This window comes from Anoplopoma fimbria, chromosome 18 (assembly GCF_027596085.1).
Source record: "Anoplopoma fimbria isolate UVic2021 breed Golden Eagle Sablefish chromosome 18, Afim_UVic_2022, whole genome shotgun sequence".
Taxonomy (NCBI): domain Eukaryota; kingdom Metazoa; phylum Chordata; class Actinopteri; order Perciformes; family Anoplopomatidae; genus Anoplopoma; species Anoplopoma fimbria.
The window spans coordinates 20,931,644-20,952,659 of NC_072466.1; the positions used below are offsets into that span (position 1 = coordinate 20,931,644).

At 41.2% G+C, this 21,016-nt stretch overlaps 1 protein-coding gene across 2 annotated transcripts in view; it reads left to right on the top strand.

Annotated features, from left to right (window-relative positions):
- The window catches only part of fam49a (family with sequence similarity 49 member A), a 37,109-nt gene that overhangs the window by 7,004 nt on the left and 9,089 nt on the right, over positions 1-21,016 (top strand). For both annotated transcript variants that reach the window (XM_054618426.1, XM_054618427.1), the window contains exon 2: positions 16,060-16,115. The gene's annotated coding sequence lies outside the window, so the exon portion shown is untranslated. The remainder of the gene's footprint in view (positions 1-16,059; positions 16,116-21,016) is intronic.

Sequence of the window (21,016 nt, forward strand, 5' to 3'; positions counted from 1 at the left end):
TATTTATTACCCTTGTAAGGTCTCATGCTGTATCATATCCGATAAGTAACCTGTTGTTTGTGAGGCGTGAGTGGTGGTACGGCTGTGTCATTTAAAATGCACACCATCTGTCCCATCGATTTCATTCAAACTACTTTGAACAAGCGGCTTCTTTGCTTTGGTTTATTAATGCACAAATGCCCAGAGCATCATGCTTTCTAGGCCACTGGAAAATTGGAAAGCCTTAGAAAACGTATGTCAGTACAAAGCTGGTTGAAAGTTATAAAACTACAAGACACAGAGTTACACAGATTGAATCAGTTCCATCCTTTCTCTCTTTGTCACCTATTACGTAGTGATCATATTCATGCTGCACAGGCACTACCAGTCTGAAACTTTGGTTAATATTTCTGTTTACAGAGTTGACTGCCATTTAACAAACGGTAAATGTTGTGGCATTTCTGCTGTCATTCTTTATGGGTTAAGAAGTGAAATTACCTGCAAGCCACTTCTCTTTTTCTGGCACGACGCTACTGCCACAACTGTAAGTTTGAAAGCATATCTAGTTGGAATGTAAAAAGATTTGTGATACAAATATACGCCACAGAGTGCACTAGGGCTGCTTCATTTTGGCAGAAATCATAATCACAATTATTTTGGTGGATATTGAGATAATTATTATTTGAAACAATTATTCATGGAGCATCAAGCATTTAGAAGTAACTTAAATAATGTCAAAGTTAAATGCATCAATCTGAAAGGACTCTGTGCTCTTGCAAACAAGTGCATCAAACATAGATGGATGTAAATGGCAAGACCAAACGGGGTCCAGGTGGGTCGCCGACAGCCTCTGTGAGTTTTCAACCAGATTGATCGCACAGATCCAGAGTGCACCGCCAGCTGAATGTATAAAACACAATATTTAACCTTGACAGATATTAGAAAAGCTGGCTGTGTGCTGCCACGCCACCTGTTGTTTTGCATTTCCACAGCTGGCAGAAGGATCTTGGCCTCTGCCTTTGACTGGCTTTTTTTTTTTTTTTTCTCAATTCAGCAGCACTCTCACTGATCTCAGCAGGTGCAGGAATCCAAAGATTTACAGCTGTTTATTGTTCATGACAAGCCAAGTCTGTAAGAGCAGAAAAATCAGGATGTTGAAGAGGACAGCCGTCTCGCTTTAGTGTGGAGGCCGCATCTGCACAGAAAACCAGCGGAGCGAACAAGACAAACAGCAGTTGGGTCAGGGCAGGGCACAGACTGTGTCCAAACTGATTTAGTGTGTGTGTGTGGGCTGCAAGGTAATGGCCTAAACTCTGATCCTGAAGACTGTGTGTTGGGATGGTGATGATTAATGCTGATTGTTACTGTTGGAAAATTGACATCCTTATTTAGAGGTTGCAGAGGTTGTTGAAAGAAAAATAGATATTTTCTTTGTGTTGCATAGTCTATAAGATATAAATGTCCAGTTGTTCCTGAAATGAGTCACTTTTCAATTGGGCAAGGGTTATCTTTGCACTGTTATCACTTTCAGTAGTCAGAGTTCCTTTTCTCTGATACTGTGTACTGCTTGTGCTTTGTACTGTATGAGTGTAAAAGAGTAAGCGTTGAACTAGACTTTCACTTTACAGGGACAGATATAAGATCTACAGCATGCAGACTCAAGGTAAAGTACCAAAGTGAAAGCAGTGTGAGGAGGGCCTGATATGTTGCATGACTAACTGAGCGAGTAAACTCGATCTTGGCGTCGGTCAAGCCAGCAGACTTGTCTGGTGACAGAAACCAAAGGCATGGCCTGTAAAGGTCAAGTATGGTCTGCTACACCAATGTGAGGTGATTAGCAGTGATCATATGATACTTAAATCATAAGAGCATCATTAAATGCTGTGGGTAGACCGTTTGCTCTCACACCTCAAACAAAACGCACTGTGACAACCTTTTTTAGGGGCTCTCGGTTTGGTTGTTTGGTCCATATGAGGATTTAAATTAACAGCTTTTTTTACAGCAGCCCAAACAAACCGTACTAAGTGAGAAAAGGGACCGGAGTTTGTTTTAACTGGACCACGGGTCAGGTGTGAAAGCACATTACATTACATTACATTACATTACAGTCATTTAGCAGACGCTTTTATCCAAAGCGACTTACAGGAAGTGTATTCAACATAGGTATTCAAGAGAACTACTAGTCACCAGAAGTCATAAGTGCATCTCCTTTCTTAAACAAGCATCTTAAAGCATAAACCAGAGCAAAAGTATAGTGCAGAGGCAAATTACTACGAAAACAATAATTGCAACAGACTAATACGAATATAGTAAGTGCTACAAACTACTACGAATAGGATAAGTGCAGTAAACAAATACGAATTCAATAAGTGCAGCGAACGGATACGAATACAGTAAGTGCAACAACTAATACGAGTGCAATAAGTGCTACGAGGAAGGCTCAGGGTAGTACTTCTTGAAGAGGTGAGTTTTCAGCCTGCGCCTAAAGATGGGCAGCGACTCTGCTGTCCTGACGTCAGTGGGGAGTTCATTCCACCACTGAGGGGCCAGGACAGAAAAAAGCTGTGACCGGGTGGATCGGCCGGAGGGACCTCTGAGCGACGGGGCAACCAATCGCCCCGAGGCAGCAGAGCGAAGTGGTCGGGCGGGGGTGTAGGGCTTGACCAAGGCCTGGAGATAGGAAGGAGCTGTTCCTTTCACTGCCCTGTAGGCTAGCACCAGAGTCTTAAACTGGATGCGAGCTCTGTGTAGAGAACGGAGAAGGGAAGTTGTGTGAGAGAACTTGGGGCGATTGAACACCAGACATGCTGCAGCTTTCTGGACAAGCTCCAGAGGTCTGATGGCCGACGCCGGGGCTCCGCCAAGTAGTGAGTTGCAGTAGTCCAGGCGGGAGATGACCAGAGCCTGGATGAGCACCTGCGCCGTCTCCTCAGTGAGGAAGTCACCCTCAGTGTAGTTCACTAGAAGTTGTTCACTTTAATTCTTGATAATTGCACAAATCAAATATCACAATATTAATGACATGTATCAACTCTTTTTGTGGTTCAATAATTTGAGTTTTGTATGATACTTTAGACAAGAAAAAACTAAATACTCATTATTAATCATGCAGATAATGAAAATGCAGGTAAATGAATTCATCGTTTCACTTAGCTTGAACAGGCTATCAAAGGAATAGTTCAACATTTTATGAAATTTGCTTCTTATCTGTCTTGACTGTCTATTTGCTCGGCTCAGTGACTAGTTTACCTCCTTCCAATTTAAGAATGGATCCACCTTTTGGATAAATGAATTTATCAAATTACCTTTCGTCTAAAAACATCAAAGCAAACTTAATGTATCAGCAAAAAAGGCCAAATTTGTTGATCTGATTATTTTGAGGTCATATTTATGGCAGTGTCACATCTGTTTGAGTAGATTAGTTAGATTCATATTGCTGCCACGGTCAAGCTAAGCCTAGCCTGGCTGCCTCCACCAGGCTAGTGTCGCAGATCGCTTGATACTCGGCAACACTAGTTACACACAGGACTCGGTCCCACGCAGACATGGCTCCCTTTGTATCTGCTGTGCTGTCGACATGCAGGGCTTGGCAGAACAGAAGTGGCATTGAGCAGAGATGGGGAGGAATTCCTCTGCCCGGTGTCCCACTCGACACAGCAGTGGCTGCTAGCAGCAAGACAGCCTCTCTGCCTCCTCCTCCTCCTCCTCCTCCCCAAATACCAAACGCCCTCCTTAACTTTCCTACTTGCGTTCTGCCTTGATTTCCCCTTGTATTGTTCTCAGCGGTCCGTCTCTCCATCCCACTCTCTCTTTCTCAGCATTGACAGAAGCCCCCCCGTCTCTCTCTCCACCAGAGGCCAGATGTGGCAGTGGGATAGTGGCAAGTCTGTAAATGAGCAAGTGTAGAACTAGGCAGCCGGCCCAGCTGACTGAACCAGAGGGCAAGCTGAGCCAGCAGCTGAACAGACTAGACTCAGTGCTGTGTGACTGTTAGATATGCTCTGGTGTCAGCGTTTCAGAGGGCAACGCGACTACTTAAAAGTGAGCTGTGCTTGATGTACGAGTCCTGACGGCTAAAGAGTTCTTCAGTGTGTGTGTGTAGAGCGTTTAGAGCACGGCCAGCAGACCAGAACAGTGGACTCCTGTGCTGGTATGTGAAGTAGACTGTAAGAGGGAAGGATAAAGAGTGTCAATGGTGCAGCAGAGGGAAGCAAGGCTGCCATTGTGGTGGTGGTGTGCAGGTTTCCCCTTCTCCACCCAGCCCACACTCCCCCCAGCCTGTGTCCATATTAGGGCAAAACTCTTCCAACCTCCCCTGAAGCTGAGCTCAAACCCCCCACCCCCCACCCACCCCCCAATACGGCCTGCTGTCAATGTGCTCCAGCGAATGGAACCTTAAGGAGACGCAGCTCCCCTAACCCAATTCTGAAGGCCTGTTTTCCTGTCCAGTCAAAACAGCACGAGGGTTTTAAAAATGGATGCCAAGGCCAATGTTGTTGTCTTTTAAAGTGGCTGCCCGGTGTGTTTGAATGTTTGTTTTTGAGGGGCCTGTAGCCTTTGGGCTTAACTTGAGCAGAGCTTGACAATATGCCACTTGGTGATCACTGGATTTCAAAGTGCGACACAGTTTTTTATGTGCATACATCCTTAGTTTGTAGTTCCCCAAGATGATGGAACCAATACTGCGTAGCTGCCAAGCTTTACTTTTCCTGCAAGAAATTGTGTTAACAATTGTTATCAGAGTAAATTCTATTGACAATGGTTGGGCAATATGACAATATTATGTAGATATAGTGAAATAAGTCTAGATATAGATTTGGGATATCATTTAAAAAAATCTTTTCATTAGTAGTTTTAATGATGGATTATAAAATAATGTTAGGAAATTAAAATGCTCATAATCTCTCTATAATATCTATTTTATATTGCTGAGAAAACGTCTCCTTTAAACAAGCTTGCTTTTCACATGGCAACAAAGATATCTTAGCAACAAATCTTATGGTTATGAAACCTTTGACCTTATGTTACCACGATTATGGTAAAATCGGTTAACCAAGACACCCCTAATCATCACTTGGTACTTCTTTCATGATTGTTTTAAGATAAACAGCGTTCTAGAGTAGAACAGTAACAGCACTCAGCGGGCTCTGAGGCCGGCACAGATTATACCAGACCAAAGGTCAACACCACACAAGTAGATCTGCACTCAGCTGGAGGTCAGGGCTCATTTGTGTAGAGATTCATTGCCAACGTTATTAGGGTAGTTTACGGTGTAAATGCTCACCAACAAGTCCACATAGCTTATGAAAAGAGTACAGAAGCAGTCTGTACAAAAACAGTCAGTGAGAGGCACACTAGTTAAACAATCGGTTGGTGCTTGCCAGTCATTTTCCTAGAGATTCCCAAACAGAAGTTATTTTGGGTCATTGGTGTTGATTCTGGTTTCCTTTGGTTTATACAAAGTCCCTCACAGAGGAAATGGGTTGACTTTACAGACATAAGAAGTGCTGGCTTAGTACACAGACATTTTAGTCCTAGAACAGTTTCACTCGTTTAACTGTAACATAATCACACATGATCACACACAGTGACAGGTTTGGATGAGTGCACCCTGGCCAAGGAACTGTTGGAGTGTTAAAACAGTGTGTCGAAATGCCCTCACCTCTATTATTACGCTATTTGAATCAGGCATCCAGTCAACAGTGTGAAAACACAAATATAGGGATTAAACAGCAGGGTTCAACCACTTTTTGCGGTCACAGTACAATGTGTTTCTGACAGTTGGTAAATGAAAGATAATATGTTTTTTCCTTTTTATAGGCCGTTATTCTCGCTGCAATAGTAAAGGCAGAAGGCACTTAAACATTGCATCAATGTCAATAAATAAACTAAAATAGAACTTGATGCATTATTTCAGTATTTCATTATCAGCCCACTATGCTCTCAAAAGTAAGGTTGTGCATCTGCAATGGTAGAAAACATTAGAGATGTACCATTAGATCAGCTGCCCATCAAAAGTGGACAGTTTTCGGCACACACACACACACACACACACACAAACAAACAAACAAACAAACAAACAAACAAACAAACAAACAAACAAACAAACAAACAAACAAACATCTGGTCGGTGTGGAAGTTCTTCAGTTTGGATGAGGAAGACAGAAAGCTGCAATATGTCACAACTGCAAGTCCAAAATAAGCTGTGGAGGAAAAACCTTAATAAACATTTGAAACAACTAACTTAATCAGACCCTTTATTATATTGTAATTCATTCCTATTGTGCTCAGAGTTATGGCAGTGACCAGCTGGTCCTGCTTATAGCAGAACTAACAGCTAACGATAACAGATTATTATGATGTATTCAAGCTCTAATGAGTAAAATCAAGTATTTAGCGGAGCTAGATTATAACCTTATCATGATGTGTTCAAATGTAATCTTGTAAAATGTAGGTTTTTTTGCACAGTGGTGTATAAAAACTAGTCTGGCTATCAATCATAGATCTTCAGAATTGGCAGAAATCGTTGTCAGCAGGTCAGACTTTTAAATGGAAACCGGAATCGGCCAAGAAAATTTCAAATGGTGCATCTCTAGAAAACATTAATTATAGCTTTGCCGTGGGCTGAATTCGCAGTACTGAATATACCTCCCCTATAGCCTTACAGGCAGGGGTAATCTGAATGGCATGTTTTAGATAACGGCCAACAACTGACTGCTAAAGGTGCCTTTCGCTCTAATTAAGTAGTATTCATTTGTGCTTGCTTGGTTTATTAAGGCATACCACACAGAAAGTCCAAACAGCTTATGACCAATATGTGTACCTTTTACACCTTTTAATAAGGAGAGGGGAGAAAATGCTGATTTGATACACAGAAAGTACTGAGACATGTTTGCTTGATTGACTGATGTATTAGCCTATCACAGTCAGTTGTGGTGATTGCTAGTTGCTTTCAAACTGCATAGCTTCGCTAAAGCTTTTCCTTTTTCTTTTTTTTCTAAGACTGGATTCTGTTGTTCCAAAATCGAGCATTTGCCTCAAATCCAGTCTTAACATAACTTATTTTGTGAACTGGATACTGAATCCACTTCATTCCCTTATTACTGTGATTTTTTCTTTTTTTTTTTCACCGGATCCTGAGCTACATTGGCATTTCCAGAGCTCATTATCTGGTTCCTCGCCAAAGTAGCTGGTGGACAAACTCCCAGACTCAGCCAAAATGTAGAAGCATTTGGCTGGTGGTCCTTTTCCTCCGTCTGGGATTCACTGTTTGACCAGCACTACAAGCCTATATAAAATGTGTTTTATCTTTTATTTGCAGTTCTTGGTTCCTTACATTAACAACTGGGTTTGCTCTGACTCCTGGGAATGTGCCATACAGGGTCAAAACTGAGAAGGCTGTCTTTTCTGATCCAGCGTGTTACAGGTTTAATGTTTAATAAGCATGGCTGTTTGAAATGTTTGCACCAAGATACAGGAGAGGAAGTTGACTTGCCTTATTACATTTGACCCTAATAGCCTCCTGAGTAGGCATCAAAATTTCATGTCACCATTATCCTGGCCTAAATAATTGATTATATAATTGATATATCTCGATAGTCATCAGAATATGCTTAAAACTACTTGCTTACAGTAATCAATTTCTCTTTTTGTATGTTTTGGTGAGAAACAACATTTTTATTGCATGGGACACAAATTGTTTTGTACTAAACATCTTTTTTTTGTGAAAAACAATCAAACAAGCTAAATAGGTTAATCATAAATGAAGTGGTCCCCTGCATAAATTAAGGACAAATAAAACATTTTGGGATTTGGTTATTTCTTCCTGTATTTTATAAGAGGTAGCATTTTCCAATTTTTGAAGCTCTCAGCCAATAACAGAGCTCAGGTGAGGTCGGGACTTTATCAAAACGTACCCAAGACAAGTGTGTGTCAGTGTCTGTATCACCTCTGTCTGGATTTCTCCCTCTCCTTACTTTTCCCTGTTGTTTTCTCTCTCTTCTGGGGGGGGGTCTCTCTCTCTCTCTCTCAATAACAGAGCTCTCTCTCTCTCTCTCTCTCTCTCTCTCTCTCTGACTTTATCAAAACTCTCTCTCGACAAGGTCACATCACTGCACCCTCTGCTCTCTCTCTCTCTGTGTGTCGCAAATGTGTATGTGTACACACACACACACATATGCATGCAGAGCAGGTAGGCCACAACACAGCAGTGCTGAGCAAACAGGATGAAGCGTTTGCTTCACCTGCATTTATTCAATCAGCATATTAAGTTATATTTCTCTGATTTAGAGCTTTGTTCTTGCTTTCGCTGCTCTCTCTCCTTATTTACTCATTAGCACGTTCGGCCACAGCGCTCTCTCTCTTGTCTCTCTTTTCTCATTAAGCGTTTTCAGCTACTGAAAATAGAGTTGTTTTACTTGCCCAATAGCCAAACGTACTTGTCAGAAATCCTTTGATCTTGTTATATTCTTCTATACTATAGTGGTTATTTGCATAGAAACACACAATTGAAATGATTAAGAAATAAATGATTGTAATTTCATTAAAATATTATACCATTTTTTTGTGGCATTAGTAGTTTAAGTATTTGTAGTAATGCACTTTTAGAACTATTGTCCTCATTTATGACACCATAGGAAATTAGGCTATAAGCTATAAATAGTGATTATGTTGTTTGGAATTTTTAGCCTGGATTATACATAATACCTCAACTTTCATCATTTTATACCAGAAATTCTACATCTTCGCACTTAACTACAGACTCAACTACAGCTTACATTCTAGAATTGTTTAGTGAAGAGGAACTGTACTGTTTTACAAGCTTTGCAAAAATGAAGTCATAATGTGATCGCAGTAGCACACATGAAGCTCTACCTGCAGGAGAAAAAAGGAACCTGAATCAGTTCCCACACTTGAGTTTTTCTTTTCTTTCTTTTTGGTTTACAGGGGGCGAGTAGACCGATGCACTTCCTGTTCAACTGAGTACCAGTTCTGAATGAAAGGTGTGAGTGTGGTGTAGTGTGAATTCTAGCTATTTCCTGTTTTGCATTTGTTGATCTTTTGAGGGTTAGCTGAATCTATGTCACAGTAGTTTTTGATGTTTTAAAATCAATACAAAGTGAATGTAGGCAGTTGCTACCATACAACGCTGTTAAAAGAATAAAGCTAAAGTGTTAGTGATGTCCCCGTTTACCCTCCACCCCCCACCCCCCAAACTCCCTAAACCCAAAGCTCACTGGTAGGTTCTTAATCCCTCATCCATTCATCAGCTGTTGCCATGCAGAATGGAAGAAAGCTGCCCCAGAGTTGTCACAAGCATGCACGCACATTAATTTACTCACGGGAGGGTTGCAGTCTTCCAGCCCATTGAACCTCCATTGAGTGTTAACCCTGGTTTGAACCCTTAGAGGACGTCTGCAGGAGGCAGATCGTCCTGAGCCACATGTGTCTCTCCCCCCCCCCGCAATTCCCCAGTCACTCCCATCCTTCGCTTTTCACACTGCAGTAGAGGACAGACTTTTGCCCTCTTAGACAGCATGTCTCCACATTGAAACACACAAACACATGTATCTAGTTGCATTTAAAATGAAAGCCAAGTGGGGTGTCATCTAGAGCTGGGCAATATGAAGAAAATCAAATGTCACAATATTTTTTACCAAATTCCTCATTAATCATTTTTTTGTAGGCTTAACCATTGGTGCTAAACAGAATGTTTACATGAGATTTTTGATAAATAATCATCAGTAATGTGGATTTAATGACTAAGGCAAATAATAGCACAACTGGAACAGTCTGGTAAGTTCAGTAAAATGACATCACTTTACTTTAATGCAGCCTTTAAAACCAGGATTAGACAGTTCATATGCCATAGTACGTTATACAAAATCTAAGACTAAATCTAGCTCGTACCACAATAACTATGTTATATAGATATATTTCCCTGCCCTAGTCCCATCCATGTCTGCTTACTCTTTACTCACTCACAAATTTGCACATCAACTCCCGTTGCGTGACCTGGAGCAGTATTGTAAATGTGCATTTTCCAGTGGTGGAGATAATGCTCATCCATGTAAATAATTGATTTACAGGTTCAATCCTGGATGTCTGTGAACATCAACATCTGTCACGCCATCCAGGGTTAGTGCCAAGGTCTCCTATCGCCAGTTTTACGGAGGATGTAATGGAGAAGCAGCAGCTGATCTGACTGTGAAAGCTCGTTTTACGCAAACGACAGAAAGAAACATCTCCACAAAATCACAAAAAGTCAAAGCTAATGTGGAAACTGCACATCCATTGCATAAGTAGGCCGTGTGGATGAAAAAGCTTGAGCCCTGAATTAGGATACATGAGTGATAAATGCCCTCAAAAACAACAGAGTACTTTATTGTAAGTTTATTATGGATGGATCCAGTGACAATATTTTGATAATTCATTTTCTGCAATAAAGTACAAAAAAATAGTATAAAATATATTTTTTTATATTGAACATTCTAATCCAAAGCACTGGGTAGTTATTGAAACGGAATGAGATGTTAATGAATGTGTATTTTGAATGCGAATAGCAGTATTTAATACCACCCACAGCCACATTTTCTTTTTCTATAGTATTTTAAAAGTATCCAATGGGAGAAAATCCCTTGCAAATTTCTATAATGTCTATCTTAAACTATTTATTAAATCTATTTTTGCACACCTAGGAGTTGAACATGGTTGTATTTTGTGGTGTGTAGTCAATGAGAAAACTTAGCAACTAGCAATGTTACCTGATGGTTGATTTAAGATAAGTGAGATTCAAGACCAAACAAACCCAATGATGACTGTAATGAGCTCAAACATAGCTGTTGTCCCTCCATGACCAGAGGGCTCTGTTTTCTCTCTAACCCTCTGCACTAAATGATGCTTCTCATATTTGCAGCCCAGGCCAAATCTGAATTATGACTTATTTTGATTGCAGAACCTTGAATGTAGCACTAAGAAAAAACAATGGGTCCTCATCCAAAGTGGGTCACGGCCTGTTCCTCCCCTCGGGACAAGGAACACATTTTGACAGACTGCAAACAAAAGACTTTAGGTCAGCAGTATGCATCTTAAAGACAAGAACCAGAGTTTTGTTTGGTTGATTTTTGTATGTAAGCATTGTATTTCCAGTGGGGCCTTGACTCTTGTCTTTTCTTGGAGCCACTTTTCTGAGTACAGTCATGTGGACAAAGTCACTTCTGCTGTAGACCTTGACAAATCCTCTCTGACTGACTTTGTCTCTTTGTATCTCTGTGCTCATCACTCTCCCATCCCTGCAAGCGACAATACACAGGATGTTTCTTCACTCTTACACTTACTGATGCCCGCAGTGATAATATGTGAAATCGTTCTATCCACTCCAATAGCCCTGCAGTAGAATCCAGTGGTTTTTTTCCTTTTTTGTTGTCAGAGGTGTTGGTCATTTTTTTAGACCAGTTCATAGTTGTGTGAAGCACATAAGCTGTAAGGTGTTTTCCCCCGTGTCACAGGGTTCATACTCAACATTGAAAACAAATGGAAGACGGCAGAAAAAGTGAAATGGCCTGGTAAAATATTTCAACATTCTCCTATTTTCATTTAGCTGAGAACTACTAGGCTATCTGCCATCTGAAAGGGCTAAGTTATGGTCAGGATTATATTAATGTGATTGTTTATGGACCTCACCACCTCCAAATGTCCATATTGGTCCCTGCTGCCCGGTAACTGTTGTAGCTTTTTATTATTATATTATTCTAGATTCATAGATGTTGGAGCCATTTTTGTATTGTGTCTGTACATAAAGTAATAATTGTTCACGTAATATTTGTGATAATTCCCCTTTTGCACAGTAGCTGGTACGTGGAGTGCGAGGCAATTTAAATAGGTCAATCAGTAATCACCAAGCAGGTGTGTTGTTTAAAGGTCGGGGCACACAGTTTTGGACCGTCACGGACGTTTGGTATGCAAGGTATTCAACTGATATGCTACACAAAAGTGACGCGTCAATTAGGAAGTACCGGTTTGGCAGCCACTCGGTTTCTTGTTTTGTAGTAAACTTTGTCAAGTCTAGCTTGACTATAGATAAGTTACAGCCGTAGACTGCACATCTTTAAAATCAGACCTCTACACTGAATGTATGGTGCAATCCCCGTCTGTCACAGCAGCTGGATCATCACAGAAAAATGTCTTGGAAAATGATCTCATGAAAATAGTGGGAAGGTTGTGTTAGTATGGCCCAGCAGTAATCACTGTTTGCTAATGCAGTTTCCTGTGCTGGGTGGACATCGGTATGGAGACTGAGACGCGCGAGGGAGAGTCATTTCCCAGTAATTCCGGTTGCTACCGTAAACCACGTAGGTGAGTCATTTCAGGTTGAATGGCAATTCAATTAAATGTGCCTGGCACTCAGCATATTTCCCAGTAACATCTACAAAGTAATGTCAGCAGCTCACCGGATACACACTCACCACGTAAAGAAAGCATCAAATATGTTACGTTTACATACTGTCGTTTTGGCTTTAAGATAGCCACACTTCCAACTGTGTTGGACAAATTTGCATTAGATTGTATAATATGTTCTTTCTGATTAATTGTGCACTCAGTGGCTTGAGGCTAATGTTGGGCATGTAAACACTGTGAAAGCACAGCTGATATGAGAGCCAGATAAGACGGGCTCGTGAATGTTCACTGCTATGGTCCATTGAACCCAGTGTACTGTGGGATATGGAGTCTTTGGTCTTCTTGTGTAAACTTCAGCTACAGACCATTGGAGTGGGACATTTGCTGAGCACGGTCACAGTCAAGTAGTGTCAAATAGATCCACTTTAGATCTACTTTTGCGCCACTTAAGTCATTTTACTTTTTCTAGTCACAGTTCATTCCCTTCAGCAACACAGAGGCACTGTCACCATAATGATGCTCTCTTTCTTTAGATTCTGTTTGGATGCTCAGCTCCTTTTTTTTCAGGGGTATTTTGTTTTCTTCTCCCCCTGCCATTTCCCTTTTCGGATTATTTCTGTCTTTTCCTTCTTGTCTCCATCACACGCCTGCAGTCTGTCACTCTCCCTCTCAGCAGGTTTGGCATCCTTCTTGCCAGCCACTCAACCAGAAGTGACAGCAGCTTTCATCACTCATCTTCCCTTTTTTTCTAAACCGTTGAAGAACAAAGTGTGTGTGTGTGTGTGTGTGTGTGTGTGTGTGTGTGTGTGTGTGTGTGTGTGTGTGTGTGTGTGTGTGTGTGTGTGTGTGTGTGTGTGTGTGTGTGTGTGTGTGTGTGTGTGTGTGTGTGTGTGTGTGTGTGTGTGTGTGTGTGTGTGTGTGTCCCAGGGTTTCACTCTGTCGTATTCACATGCTTCCCCTGTTTTTAACGGACTTCTCTGCTGTCACCATGGAAACGGATAGCTTTAGACACAGCCTTGCAGCATGAGTGTTTGACACAAAATCTGAAACTGCCATCATAGTGTCCACAAAGAAGACAATGTGCACTAAAACACTGAATGCTGTTGCTAGAGCATAAATGTGAGTTTGTTTATTGAGTGCAAGATCAAGTTGTCAATACTTTTAAGATTAGGTAGAGGCACCAAAGTTAGATCCTTCAGAACCTGGCTGCCAATTGGATGATAACACTGAAATGTAATAGCAATGTTACCTTTTCACAATTATCCTCTAATCATTTGAGTGATGAAAACACTGATGTTCTTCAATGGTCAACATTTTCCTTGAGGGCAAAGAACACTTCAGGCAGACAATAAGTGAGAACTGGCCTGATATATGAGGTGAGGAAATAACCTGGTTGAAATTATTATTTTTTTTGCCCATGCACAACCTTACTACAATCATATGGTTCAGGATGGGCCCGTTTTATTGTTATTATTATTATGCGTGTTATTCCTGTGGGGTCACTGGAAAATTCCATTCTGGCTCTCAATTGATGTTTCCTGAATAACATGTTTATTTTTTAAGAGTCTCTCTCCTCTTGTCTGGCTCCACCACCTGCCAGGTTGATTGACAGATTTACTGACTGACTGACTCATCTGCTTACTGCCTGGATACATGTGTGGCTAGTTTGCTGAAATGCTAGGTCATTGAGGGGCTGAATGGATGACCGTCTGGCTAATGGCTACTTCTTTAATCTGGAACAAAGTCTGCTGGCTGATTTTGTAAATGGACTTGCTGGATAATTTAATTCATCAAATTCAGTGTAAATGAGTTGACAACTGTTTGTCTTGCTGGCAAAGGAGAAACAGACAATCCAGCTATGTGTAACTGAAAGAGGAGGCAGAGAAGTGAAAGGGAGAAAGAAAGCGAGATGGGAAGAAAAAGGGAAGAAGGGAAAGCGAGTAAAGAAGTTGCCGTGCGGAAAAGAGAGAAGTTGGACGTGTAATGATTAAAGTGGGTGTGATGGTGAAGTGTCTGTTCCATCAGCGCTCAGTCTGTGCTGTCCACATGGTGTTTTGGCAAGTGTGTGTGAAGACCTAGCCTAATGCTGAGATGAATTCTGCTCATGTGTCAGACCACGGGGAGGCACCACACACCACCATGCCCTTATAAGGAGAGTGTCTAGTGTCCCTTGTGGGCCTCCATCCATCCATCCATCCATCCATCCATCCATCCATCCATCCAAAGCATCCCACCTCCTTTTCCTTCACTCTGTTGCCATGCAGGTTCTCCAGAGGGATGGGGGGTCACAGACTGATGAGGACTATTTACTGTGACAGGCTGTCTCAGTCAGCAGCCGTTTACATGATACTTTGTTCTTCTGTCATTATTTCATCTGAAGATGGCAACTTATAACGTTGGTATTCTGTGCACTAAAAAAAGGCAACGTGACCATTTTGTGGAGGTATACAATTATTTCTATCTTGATGTCGGAAAAAAGCAGCAACCGAACTGTGTTACTGCTATATTTACATATATTTACATATCTTCCTGTAGGGCGTTTTTTGAATTTTCATAATACCGAATGTAAACAACAGCAACAAAAACAATTCACTGGGCAGATTATATGGGCAACATCTCCACATTAAAAATGTAACATGAGGAAAAAAAACATTGTCCATCAACTTTGACTGAACCTCAAGCATCATGACGTGGGATAAACGATGGATCAACAGTCACCGAGCTCCCGCTGCTTTCATCCATCTTATTTTTCTGTGTCCAGGCTAATACAGCCAGGAGCATGCTGGGTAGTGGAGTAGCTCCGGGTCCTCGCTGGGTTAGCTTAGCTTCCATCTTGGCTCTCCCTGGGGCAGTTTGGTCTGGCAGGTCTGGCCGGTGGGTGGTCATGGCCTGTGATCGTCTCAAAGTCTGCTGCACTTTATCCCTATGCTTCCTATTCTGATGTTGATGACTGTATTCTGTCATATGCCATTAGCAATAAACACAAAAAACAACAACATATAAAGACAAAAATGTAGCGAAATGTATGGGAGCTACCGGCCGCAGCATGGACGTGCGCCGCCGTTTGGCAAAAATTTAAACTACTGCTTAAATTTTTGTTGATAAAGAGTTGTAACTTTTACTCAGCTATGTATTTAAAGATTCAGATAATTCTTCCTCGGCTCAGCTGGGATCTTCACATTGGACGTGCACTGCCCTCCTATTTGTCAGAATGTGACAGAGCCATCTATTTCTCTCTTTTCTGCTCTGTCTGGAAGGAGTTACAGTACAGTGTGTCCGAGTGACCATGAGCAGCTGCAGCTCGTCTCAGGACATTTAATACTCCAATGAACATGCAGCACACGGAGCCTTCATCAGCTTTATTCTGCTCATAACAGACAAGGGTGTAGTTGTCACTGTTGAATAATTCACAGTGTGTTTTGTGATGGGGAGGGCTGTCTCTGTTGTGCTGGTAGCACGCGACAGGAGGAAAGGGGAAGTTGTTTAAAGTGTGTGTGTGTGTGTGGGGGTGGGGGGGGGGGTCGATATGTACCTGTCTGATGCACAAATGTGACACGCACATGGATGTAGACAGATATGTTTTTAACATGCTGTCTGTGAGATTGTTAGTCTTTCCAGAACTATTTCTATTTGCTTAGTCTGGATTGATTTTTAACACAAATTCCTTACTTTTTCTTGTTTCAGAGACGAAGAGAAAGTGGATGATATAGACAGCAACCCGAGCTCCTCCACCAGAGAAGGTGATATGATTTGCACACACACACACACACACACACTGGACTAGTGTAGTCATGTTTGAGTAAGACCACACATCAGCCCAGCAACAGTGCTGTGGTTTAGACGACGACAGCGCGGATCAGCCTGAACTTGTTGTATAAGATAGAAACTTTCTCCGTGGGAGGCTGTTGAACTGTTGATCCTCAGGGCTGTCCTAACAAATGTTTATTCAAAAGACTGTTAGATTACCCTTTTTATATGTGGAAAGAGCAAAAATCAAAATAGTCTTTAACGGTCTCAATGTTAGTGAAATTACTTTCATAATCTGTATTTGATAAACACTACACTACTGATGCCAAACGCTTCTGCTACCAACACGTAGGTTTGGTTTGTCTTTGTCTGAGTATGCTGGTAAACTAATACAAGAAAGTCCATGTTCACTAATTTGTGGTCTTCTTCGTTAACACATTTGTGTGCGCATTGCTGCGTTTCTTCATGTTACACCTACCAACCGTCGATGGTTGGAGCAGCATGATATTCAGTGGCAGGATTTGAACCTGTGTGCTCGTTGTGGTTCCTTTTTTACAACTGAGGACTGTTCACAAAACAACGTTGACCTTAAATCAAGTACCTGCATGAAGAAATGGATCCCACTGATTTTGAAATGGATCCTATTTTCTGGCGTTTGATCATTTGGATGCTGCTCTGTCCCTGTTGTTTGTAGAAAGTTAATAGCACAAACACAATGATACTAGATGTGAGAGTGCTGTTGACATCTCATAATTCTATTTCTCAGGCTTTTTTCCCCCCCACTTTCCACATAAAAGCCAAATATTAAACCTTGTAGTAAAACAAAATGTTAAATGAATTCACTACTCTACAAATCATTTAGTTTGTAACAGAGGTTGTTTCACAGAGCAGGAAGGGCAATTTAAACGTGGCCCTGGTTTGGGTGCTTCTAGTTTTGTTTTAATTGTAAAGCACAAATAGCCTGGCGACTGCTGCAGGGTGTCACAAACACATTTTTTGAAACAAGACATGTTTAAATTAAGGTTAAAGGAGGACAGTTTGCCTCGCTGAAGGCAATTTGTGGCACTTAAGTACAAAAATGGAATGGCAGCTCAAAACCAGGAAGTTCCCCCTTCACACATGTGACGTTTGCTTTAACACTATTTGGAGCACTGGAGGGATTTTCACCTTTTTTAGTTTATTATAAATGGTCTGCACCCTCAGCAAATTCTTCACAAAAAAACATCCCTTTACATGGTAAACTACATGTACTACTGTACTGTTAATTTAACCCACGTCAGCTGATGGTATAGCAACGGGAAAATTTAAAAGTTTCCACACTTTCAGTCCAGGCCGTATAGATAAGTGGTTGTGAAAGAGGAACCGAGCAGACGAGAAAATTCCCAGCGTAGTTTCTCCTTCCCTGTCTGGTTTGAGGGAGAAGAAGCCTGAAGACCAGACGGTGTCATGTAACAGAGGGGTTTATGGTTCTGTAAAGCTTATATATGTATTGTGCTGCTCATCACCTTGGCTGAGAGTGTTTATGATTGGGAGAGGCTAATCCTTTTGCTTGTACGATGATGCAGGTCCACTGAACTAGGATTCTTGAACTGTACCATTGAAACTATTGAATGAAACAAGATTACATTACATAAATCCCAAATGAAGTTAACTTTGATTTGTCTCTGCACGCTCTCATGCTTTGTACGTTGAGCTGTCAGATGGACCTGTGTGTGTGCGTGAGGAATGGTGTATATGTGTATGTATGTCTAATCTCGCATTCTGCTGCATCAAACTGCATAATATTTTTGACGTCTGATACTCTAGCATTGTAGACGGTGGTTAGCCAACTGTGGTTTATAATCATTCAATCAAACATTATAACAGTGGTCGTTGCAGACACACCTGTCCGAAAGGGGCACTCTACTGAGTGGACCTTCTAGTTACTGAGGGGATTTGATGTGATTTCATGCTTTCAGAGACAATATTAACAAAAAATTATCATCTAAATAGTCATAAAACAAGAAAAAGAAAAGAAGAAAACCAAAATATGCAGGTTGTGAACATTTTTGTGAAATTTATTTAGCATTTTACTACCTTTCTGAAAGTTTAAGACCTGTTTTAGACTTTGTCTGTCTACTGTAAAACATTAATCCTGACATTTCATGCCAGTTGAGCTAACTCCGGGTTCCTGATACTGTTCATGATGACTCACTGTTGGCAGACTACTTAATTGAACTGAGCCATTGTTAATGTCATTAGTAGCATCTGTTTTTTCCTTTGCATGGGACAATATCAATCACAAAAAATCTGTACTCGGGGTCTTTGCTCCTGCTAGACAGAATAGTTATAATGGCAATAAATCATATCGCATCACCTCAAGTTAATACACAGGAGAAGATGAGGAGAGCAGGAACCTTTACATATGCACAGATGTGTGTTTGTATCATGTTTCTGCATATTTATCATAATACCATGAAGAGGTTGACAGGGTTTTAGTCGAACTCTCATGATGTCACTATCAGCGCTGCATTGTTTCTTCTATATGTCAGCTTTTTGGAGCTCATGTTTGTTTCATATCCACTTTGGCTTCTTGAGAAACAAGAAATGGAGAAAGCTGCTGGTGGAGCTGGTTTGTTTACCTCGGGGGGGTTAATAGTTTGGTTTATTGTCACAGGATAGAATCGTAGCTTGTGTCTGCATACACATTGGCACGTTTAACTTGCTTAAAATTCTGGTCAATTTTTTTGTAAAAAGGATTCTAAGCTGCCGTGGCAACTTCATTTTTTGTATCGCCTACTCTTACTAGATCTGGAGACTGATCTGTTTTGGTCAAAGTGTTGTTCTGAATCACTTCTCTCTCCTGAACAGTAGCGTTTTGCATACCAGAATGCAATGCTGCTACATTTAGAGTGACATCACTGCAATCACAGGCACTCCCCAGTGTTCTCAAACTAATATGCTCTCTAGCTATGTTAATTGTGCACACACAACTCCTATGACTCAAGCCATACATTCTTTTCTCTGGTGTTGTGAAGGAAAAGACAAATTAATCAAATCCAAATGTGTGTTCCTTAAGACGTTTTACAAAAGCTTGAAAATGAAGATGTTTTTCTCCGTTACACACTTTCTATACTTCATCTCATTAAAAGACATAGACAACCAATAATTATATTAGCTGTATCTGGACCTGTATGGTCCCATGGTCTGCAGAAAGGCTCCCTGTAGAGGTCCTTGGATAGAAGTGGCTGTGTTAGTGGTTAGCTGGTACCTGAGGGAAGCATAACCAGAGCTCTGCTGGAGATAAAGGAGAGGCAGTCTGCTGAGGAACTTGTCGTAGCCGCAGGTCATGGTTGTTCTAGAAAAAAAGGGGTGGACTGCGGCGGCACATGTACCAACATGACATCATTTCAGCACTTTTATATCCTTGTTCGTGAAATGGAATGTAAACCAGCACTGCCCCCTTCTGGTTCAACGTCCTACTTAAACTCCAGATTCAATCACAACTGCATGAAAGTCATCAACGGACACAATATAAGATTAATAATCTCTGCAGGACCAAAGATGAGACTGTAGGAACTGTATTCCCACTGTCACTCGTATGCATGCATACATGAGCAGTGCAGGATGAGGAATGAATGCTATGATTTGAATATAGTCGACAGCTTGCCGGAGGCTGTGCGGAAAAAATGCAGTGTGATTATCATGTGCACGCTGCAGCACAGTGTCTCTTTTGTTGTCTCTTCACAGCACGACTTGTGAAGTCCAAGAGAGGTTGGATCTGTGTGTGTGAGAATATGACACTCCTAACAGCTTCTTTATTCGGTGTGAATCTGTAACTTCATGTGCTTATTAATAGACTGGCTTTAACAATAGAAGCTTTTAAAGACAAAAAGTCCGATTTTTGAGTGCATTTGCTTTTTTATAAAATATTTTTTAGATACCAACTTTTGTCTGCCACCCAGCATGAACGCATCTGGTTAACTCTTTTCAACCCAGCAAGTTCATACTATCCACAATAAGCATCCCCATGATGTGCTGTGACGTTTCACTGCAATCGTGGCCTCATTTTATGCTACTCTGAGTTTAAGGCCTGCTGTGATTACACCCTCCATGGCTGAGGAGGTGGACCTTTCCCTGGAAATTGCTACCTACCTTCTGCCTTTTGTGTCCAATAAAACATTTTGTGGAGCCTAACTGCCATTTACGACTACGTCCCTGTGTTCGGCCACGTTTAGAAAGGCCTGAATCCAAAGGAGTGGGGAAGTTAGTTCAGAACCTCAGGAGTTTTAACCAGCGAAGGTGGGAGGACTTCTTGCTTTGTCAGCCTCTGCACTGACCAGGAAACACACACATTACACACATGTGGAGGCAGAGTTGTTTGAGACTACATTCTAAAGACTTCAACTCTAACTCTGCAAACTTGTGATGGCAAATGTTCAACCATTAATTGGGCAAACAAGTCTGCCATTAATTCAGAAAATATTCTGCAGATTAAGTTATAATAAGTCACTGTTAGTTTAGGAAAAACAAACACTTTAGTTTTTTGTTGTTGTGTCAAGGCTGAATGGAAAACTTCTGCTTTCAGTACTAATGTGATTGCAACTTTTATGCAAAGTAAATGCTCACATTGAGTCTCCTAACCTGCTCCAGTTTTTAGACACACAAGGTTCACGATTGAATACTTTTTCATGAAATAATTTGCAGCATACATTCTGTATTAGCATCTGAAACGCTGAAAGTGAAAGCATCAACTGACACTGACTCCTATTTGAAATTGGCTTTGTGGCTGAAATGATAACCGCAACGATTTCTCCTCCCTGGTGTTGCCTTTCAACGTTACAATGTTTTCCAATCGTGTTCCACTATAGAGCAAAAAGCTTCAAAAAATTTGGCCACGGCTGAATGCCTCCTC